Source organism: Telmatherina bonti (genome assembly GCF_933228915.1).
Source record: "Telmatherina bonti genome assembly, chromosome: 20".
NCBI classification, from domain to species: Eukaryota; Metazoa; Chordata; class Actinopteri; order Atheriniformes; family Telmatherinidae; genus Telmatherina; species Telmatherina bonti.
Window position 1 is genome coordinate 29,122,252 of NC_136618.1, and position 8,161 is coordinate 29,130,412.

Genomic DNA, 8,161 nt, shown 5'->3' on the forward strand with positions numbered 1-8,161 from the left:
CTATATTTGATTATATATATTTGATTAATAATGCAATATATGTGAGTTGTTTTATGGCTACTGCTAAAGAACAAATTGTTCTCCTGGTTTATAAAGACCGAGATCTGTGAGATAAATAACGGTTTCTGTGGAGCCCAGCCCATCATATCAGCATGTCACTGAGCAGCTGGGTCAAACCTTCTGTCAGGGATCTGTCCAGACAGTCTATGGTCCAGACTTTTAAGGGAAAGCAGGGATCTGTCCAGACTTTTAAGGGAAAGAAGGGATGTGGCCAGACTTTTAAGGGAAAGACAGCCAGAGAGGCCATGTTGAATCATGGCTAACATTAGTAGCTAACGCTAACAACGCCTTCTGGAGGTGTTACTTTAAAGCAAAATACACATGGAAAAAAACTTGAATAAAAATACACAGAAACACTTCTTACCTTTGGTGTTTCTGTTGTGATTATTGCTTGATCCATAACTACGATATCGATCAGTCCGCTGTTTCTCTGGCAAATGAATGGCGGCTAAATGCTAAGCTAACGCTCGCAAGTTTCCAGGGATATTTGGCGACAGAAACGCCCGAAAAACGACCAAATAATAACAGTCACGCGACGTAACACGCACGCACAATTGTGTAAAGTTGAGAAAGTATTAAATATTTGCTGCAAATAGATAAGAAACTTTTTCTGTTCTTTTTAATGACAGAAACTAAAGGTTGAAACGAGGTAGAGAAGTCTTTAAAGACCAGTTTACCAGCAGTGAACTTTGGACAACCGGAAAAACGTCATAGTGTAATGTAGGACTCTTCACAATAAGAATCGTGAATTTCCTTCAAGGGCTTTTAATTTATCAAGCTAAAATCAAGCTGATTATAGCTTGACTGATCGGGTGAAAGCTGTTTAATGTAATAACAAGGAAACAAATATGAACAATGAAACAATAATATTGTGAATAGTTTTAAAATAAAAATAAAAAGCTAGTCCCTAAATCGAGCTTGTTGTGAAAAATCAATCAAATTAAATTAAAATATTTTATGCATTTCCTGAGGGGATGTTTGTTGCAGGGTGGGTTTTTCATTTGTAATTTTTAATTTTAAAAAAAAGAAAAGGATAATTAACTGACAATCAGGTATTATTATGGAGAGAGATTTGTTATACCTTTTTGTCTTACAGTGTAATTAAAGAAGCCTCTGTGTTGTGTAGAGGGTATGAGTTGTTGTTCATTTTATTCAGCAGCTTGAGCAGCATGCATCATGGACCTACAGAGTCGTCCACACATCCAGCCTTCTGAATAAGTTCATGTTCAGGATGAGGTGATTGTTTTCATCCCACAAACTGGCCTATACAGGTCATACTACCCAGCATTTTCCAACCAAATGTTGGCCATGAAATGAAAACACACAAAATAATGATTTGTTGATTTATCATTTAATTTTCATTCAATATTCAGTCAGTTTTTGTTTGTTGTTGTTTTTTTTTTTTTTTTTTTTTTTTTTTTGTTATAATAAAACTAATTTTTTAATAGATTTTCTTATAAAGAAATAGTTCTCGTACATAAACAGAAAATTGGTTAAAGCTAATGACCTGAAAGATCAAATGAAATAAAATAATATGGAATAGACTTGCTGCTTTACCTCCATCACCTACAACCATGTGCGCATGTCCGTATGCGCGTGTTCTATAATCTGTCCAGGTTGGCTCGTGAACGCGCACCATCAGACACTGTCAAAAGCAAGAACGTGCAGGTGTGTGAAGTGCACGTCTTCATTTTGACAAGACAGGAAATAGTCTACTGGAGCTTCATAATAAAACATAAGTTTTTGTAATGACCGAATGATTGAATTAATGAATAAATATGATTCTGTGAGGCTCGTCGACACATGATATACACTCCTAATAAATACTGCGGATTTATGATGTGTTGAATACTTGTAATTATTGATAACTAAATAATAATTGGCGTAAAAGTACACTAGATGTGAGCTTGAGGTCTGTTGGTGCTGAATATATGTAAATTCTTCATTTTAGTTTTAAAACATATGTATCTGTAGTGCCTATACCTGTATAGAACAACTTAAACTCTTTAAAATAAAGTGTAGACCATCTGAAAAATGTGAAAACTATACATGAAGGCATTCTTAATTATGATCATCACATTAATACTTTGAATCTGTCTACAGCTGTCATAAGAGTTTGTTTAATATGTAGATCCTTTTGAATATGTGGACCCTCTACTGACCTTATCACTGTCTTAGTATTGGATATTAAATACTTTAAATAATTTTTGGTATTTTAATATTGTGGTATATCAGATTTTAGATTGTTTACTTTCATTAGTATTGATGCATCCCTAGCTATGTTGTTGTTGTTTCTATATATGTGAGATTTTACCTTGCTATGCATGTATTTATTTTTTCATTTAATTTTTATTATTATTATTATTATTATTATTATTATTATTATTATTATTATTATTATTATTATTATTATTATTATTATTTTCAAATGTTGTCCATGAACTGCTAACTCTGGTACATTTACAGTAATGTCTGTTAATGTACAAATAAAGTATATAGACTATAAATATAAATGTATGAGCCGATGTAAATATGTTAACTGTACATATTAATTTTATTATTTATATAGAATAATTATTTATATATATATATATAAATCTAGAGTAATTTTATATATATATATATATATATATATATATATATATATATATATATATATATATATATATATATATATATATAAATATAAATCTAGAATAATTTTATGTATATATATATATTTATTTACATACATACATATTAAATCATAAAAATAGATATACACAAACACTAAAATTAGAAAAACAAGTCTATTAAAGGCTACAATTAATACATAATTTGTTAATAAAAAATAGACATCAGCTAAAAATCAGCTACCAGTTTCTATAAAATATTACATGTAACACAATAAAATACACGACAAGTATATTCCAGGTCTAACATCTAGTAGAAATGATCTTATATGTGTCTTTAATTCATTTATTGTTTGACATAATTAACACAATTATTTAGTTAATTTGGATCATTTATGGATAATTTAGTTAATTTTGGATTTAACCTGAAGGTAATGGAAATGTATTGTGAAATAAAAATAAAAGGTAAAATAAAGACATAGACGTAAAGCCAGTGTGTAGGACAGACTTTAGTTGTGAAAATCTCAACCGGAAGCAGTATGATCAATAAACGAACATTTGACCATGTGAAGCATCTTGACGTCTTCTATCGTTGCACAAAGTGAAATCTCACCTCCTCCTCTTCCTCTTCTTCCTCTTCGTTACGGAATCACAGGGACGAGCTTCTTTTGAAGGGAAACCTTATTTTTTATTCTTCTTCTCTTAACCAAACAGAAATCTCTTTTGTCCGCGGGATGCCGACGGCCACCACCACCACCTCCTCCTCCTCTTCCCGCAGCAGCATCAGCACCACCGCCGGAGGGCCGTCGGGCCGCGCAGGACAGCCGGGTTTCAACCACCGAGCAGGTCGCAGCACTGTGAGTTCTGTCTTTCAGAAATGACGCTAAAATGCGGCAGAAAAAGCCAGTAAAGCGCAATCTCCTGCGGGATGCTGTTAGGTTTTTCAGCTCCTTGTGAGGACATGGTGAGGACACGATATCAGGAGGGTCACTTTGACCACCAGACCGCAAACATCTGGTCTAAACATGACATGTAAACACGTTTCCACCCAACATGCAGCCTGTCAGCTCTAATTCAGACCTGCGGGACCTTTAGGTGCCTCCGGATTTTTCATTACTGCCAGTGGAAACACAGATTGGGCGACATCTGATTTGTTTAATGTGACTGGCAGATGGGGACGAACTGGGTGGGGTGTGTGTGTGTGTGTGTGTGTGTGTGTGTGTGTGTGTGTGTGTGTGTGTGTGGGTGAAGGGGGGTGGGTGGGAGTGGAAATAAAAGGAGGTCATCTGTCAGGACACAACGCTGAAAATCAGAGGAAATACTTCACATTTAGTGCAACGAAATGAGAAAAATTAGCTCAAATGTGAGGTTATTATTTAGAAAGTAAACATTTTAAGGCATTTTCCCAGAAATCTCCACCAGGATGCACCAGCAGATCAAAAACTCTCAGTCAAAAATGTAAAAAAAAAGTCATTTCCAGGTTTTTCCTGCTTCACCACTCAGCAGAGCTCATTACAGAGACAGTCAGACTTTATCAGCCTCGTTTCTGACTCACAGCTGCTTTACTCAGCTCCCAGTTTTAGACTCTTATAAAATCTCAGAAACTAAAACAGACTCTTTCAGCCTCTGCAGAGGATGCTTTTATTAAACAATGAGGCCCTTTTATGGCCTTATGGATGTTTGGGACTCTTACGAAACTAAAACAAATGTACAAAAAAACACAAGAAAGACACCAAGAAGGGCTTTTTTAAAAACTGTATTCATGAAAAAATAAGAAAACCCTTCAGAAAGGATCAGAAACTGACTGGAAAAGTGACGTAATACAAGCTGAAACTGTATGAGCAGACCAGACACGCTGCAGTGTGTCTCAGTTATTTAGTGCAAGCTGTGGCCTACTTCTAGTTATTAGAGAGGACTGGACACGAGAGGGCGATGGACGCTGCAGGACTTTGTCTCCTGAAGACAAGAAAGTGAGTTTTCTAAGCAACTGTTTCCTAAACGTACCACTTTGTGTGTGGAGACAGGTCCTGGAAGTACATAAAAAAATTAAAAAAAAAAAAAAAATCAGACTGAAAACAGTGTCCATGAAATTCATAATAATCCCATTTAATCCACAACATAGATTTGTATGATTATAAACTAAAGTGTATATTTTGAATTTAACTCGGATTATTGTATCAAACCCAGATCCTGGATTATTGACACGTTCTGGTTCATGCTAAATGACATCACCTGTGAATCATTTCTCACAGTAAAAGCCTGTTCGGTGTGTGGCAGCGATGCTGCTGAAAACACAGACACACAAACTAAACAGGAGGCTGTAAATTCTGTCGGTATTTAGCTGAATTTGTCTTATTGGGGTTCGTGTTGATGAACTGCAGCCCACCAGAGGCATTATGTTTGTTATGAGGGTAGAAACTACCAGCAGCTGGAGGCCAGATCAATACTTCGATATCTGCGTGTCAAAAGATCAGATTAGATTCTTTTCTGAGTATGGAGATACCATTCTGCTGATAGAAAACACACCATTTGTTTTAACTGGTAATAAAACTGCGTGTGAAGCTCAGTAGCGGTGTAGTCCCTCCGTGTCACGTGATCACGGCAGCCTGTCAGACGTATTGATGATGCCGCTACTGTTATGTGTGATGGATTACGTTTTGATTTATAATATTATTTATAATTATTATTTATAATATTTTATTTACCATTTAATAAATGTTAATAATCTTACATTGACCTGTAATCTAAGTATTTTATTATTTAAAAAAAAAGATTTATTTGATAATATTTTTTATTAATTTAGTCATCAGTATAATTTATTATTGTTTTAAAAGCATTTTCTTCAAGTATTATATTTTTTTGGGGTTTAATTTTTATTCCATATTGCATTAAAGATACTAATGGACACTGTACTAAATCATGATATTCCTTTAAGTGCCAAGAAGCATCATTTCTGACATGGATGAAACAGTTCCATAAATTAATGGTCTCGTTTCCACAGGAGAAACGCTGACATTGCACATCTCTAACAGAAAGATCACCTGTCTCACTACTAATCTTGACTTGTTCTATTTTTAATTAGTAATAAATTGACTGAATTCAGGTCAGCAGAAGACCTTTTTCCTCCACCGCATCATCACAAACCCTGCAGGCTTCTCTGGTGATTTTGCTTGCGGCGAAGGCCAAAATACCTTCATCATCGTTGAAGGGCTCCTCCTAGCTGAGGTGATGCTGGACAAAAACAGCAGAAAAACACATCTGATGAGTTTGCTGCAGAATAGATCAAATCCGAGCAGACGTTGGTGGAGGAGTGAATAAAATCCACAGCTTGTTTCTTTTGTTAGTGATAATATTAATAAACAGGTCTCATTCTGTGCTAGTTTGGACGTATTTAATGTTCTTTACTCACATTTCCAAGGAAAAGGCAGAGCTTTGCATGACGAGAGAAGGTTTGGTCTGAGGTTAGTCATGGATCATTCCCATTCAACATGTTTGTCTCCTTTTTAAACATTTGAAGTTTGTTAATGGAATAAATCAGCCACTGATGGCAAACCAAAACCAAAAAGCTCTAATTTAATGAGCAGAAAAATGAACCTCCAGTGGGTGAAACACTGATCTAATATGCTCTTGAAAAATCAGGAAATATTGAAACAACGAGGACATGAATGTGGCTCAGACACTGAGCTTAGAGGTGCACCACAAAGCAGGATTAATACTTACTGTGGTGTGTTTTTTGTGTTTAACCAGGCAGATTTCTACTTACCTACAGATGAGAAGTGATCGGTGAACCCAGTGTTTCTCAACTCCAGTCCTCAGGCCCCCCCTGCCTTGCATGTTTTACAGGCAACCCTGCTTTAACACACCTGAATGAAATAAAGGTTCGTTAACAGGCTACAAAGAACTTGATGAGGAAGTTCGATAATCTGACTCAAATGCTTTGGAGGAGGATCATGTCTAAAACTTCCAGGGCAGAGGGGTCTGAGGACCGGATTTGAGAAACACTGAGTTAATCTAACATACATGCAAGGGAGCACATGTAAACTACTCACTGAAAGGCTTAAACCTCCCAGTAGCCACAATAACCACAATAAATACTGGTCTGGCTATGATAATACACCAATCTATGCGTTTCTATGTCGACTCAGCGATCATCGAGGTGATGAGATCAAGATCTGATGTGAAAGGAAGTGAATGTGTTAAATCAACACGTCTCCTATCGATCGATCGCTGGATCCTGAGTCAAATCAAAGAGAAACTTTTCTACGTTGAATTGATATTTAACAATCCGATCAAACTTGTGATTTACAGTCCCTGTAACGGCCGCTGAACACATCGCCTGCTCAAGAGACGTTCATGTTCAGACTGTAAAAATCTACATCCTCTTATCCTAAACAGTCTGAAAAACCATGTTTCTGCTGCTTTCTGACATCAGAACCACGTGCGGAGTAAACAAAAAACTTCAGATGACTTCAAACATCACACTAAAAGCCAGGCAGTGATCTTCAGATGTTTGAGGGTTTTAATCTCCAAATTTAATCGTGGCATCTGTTGACGGAGCTGCAACGTGTTGAGCTGTGAAATGCTACACGCACACAGTTAAAACAGATTGCAGGCTGTGCAACCCGTTACCGTGGTAACCATGCCTCAGATGAAGAATGAAAACCTTTTTATATTTTGTCCCGATTGGCGAAGAAGTCTGTTTTATGGTTGTCCATCTACCACAGATAAGAAACGGAGTCAATATATTTCTAATATTCCATCAATAAATATGATTTATTGTGAGATTTGAGGTGATCTGCAGGTTGTTGTGGAGAAGATTCAGAAAGAAATGCACTTTTATGAGCAAGAAGTTGATGTTTCAAAGCTGTTAGACATTAACTGCAGTTTATGACCGCTGTTTTCTTTCATCTTAATAACAAATTTAATTTATTATCTTTATTTTCTACATAAAACCTGCTGTAATTACTGAAGCATCGGATTACCAGGATAGTTTGTGTGGATTCAATGTCCACGCACTAATAAGAAACTCAGGTCAGAGTCTGAGGAGGAAATCCAGGCGAGGAAAATCTAAATTATGGACCCGGTTATTTCTCTGAATGGAGGTTTGGGTTGTGTTGGACAGCTAATAAACACACACACACACACACACACACACATATCACAGTGTGTTGACCTTTCATGCAGTACACCCTGGTTAATAGAGGTGGGAGAATCGAATCGAAAATCGGATTTTTTTTTACTTTACAAAAAAAAAAAAAAAGAGTTTTTTTCAAACAAAGAAAAAATAATTGTAAAATTTTTGTCATTTTTATTGTTTTATTGATCTTTTAACTGGTCGTCTTGGGCATTATAGCAGCAGAATGATGGTCTGGCTACTGGGTTGTTGTTTTCTTAATTCAAATAAAGAAAAATGACAAGCAAAAAACAAAGTTTTATACATTTTTTTTGTTTTTAATCTATAAAAATCAGAAATATTTAAGAATTGTGAG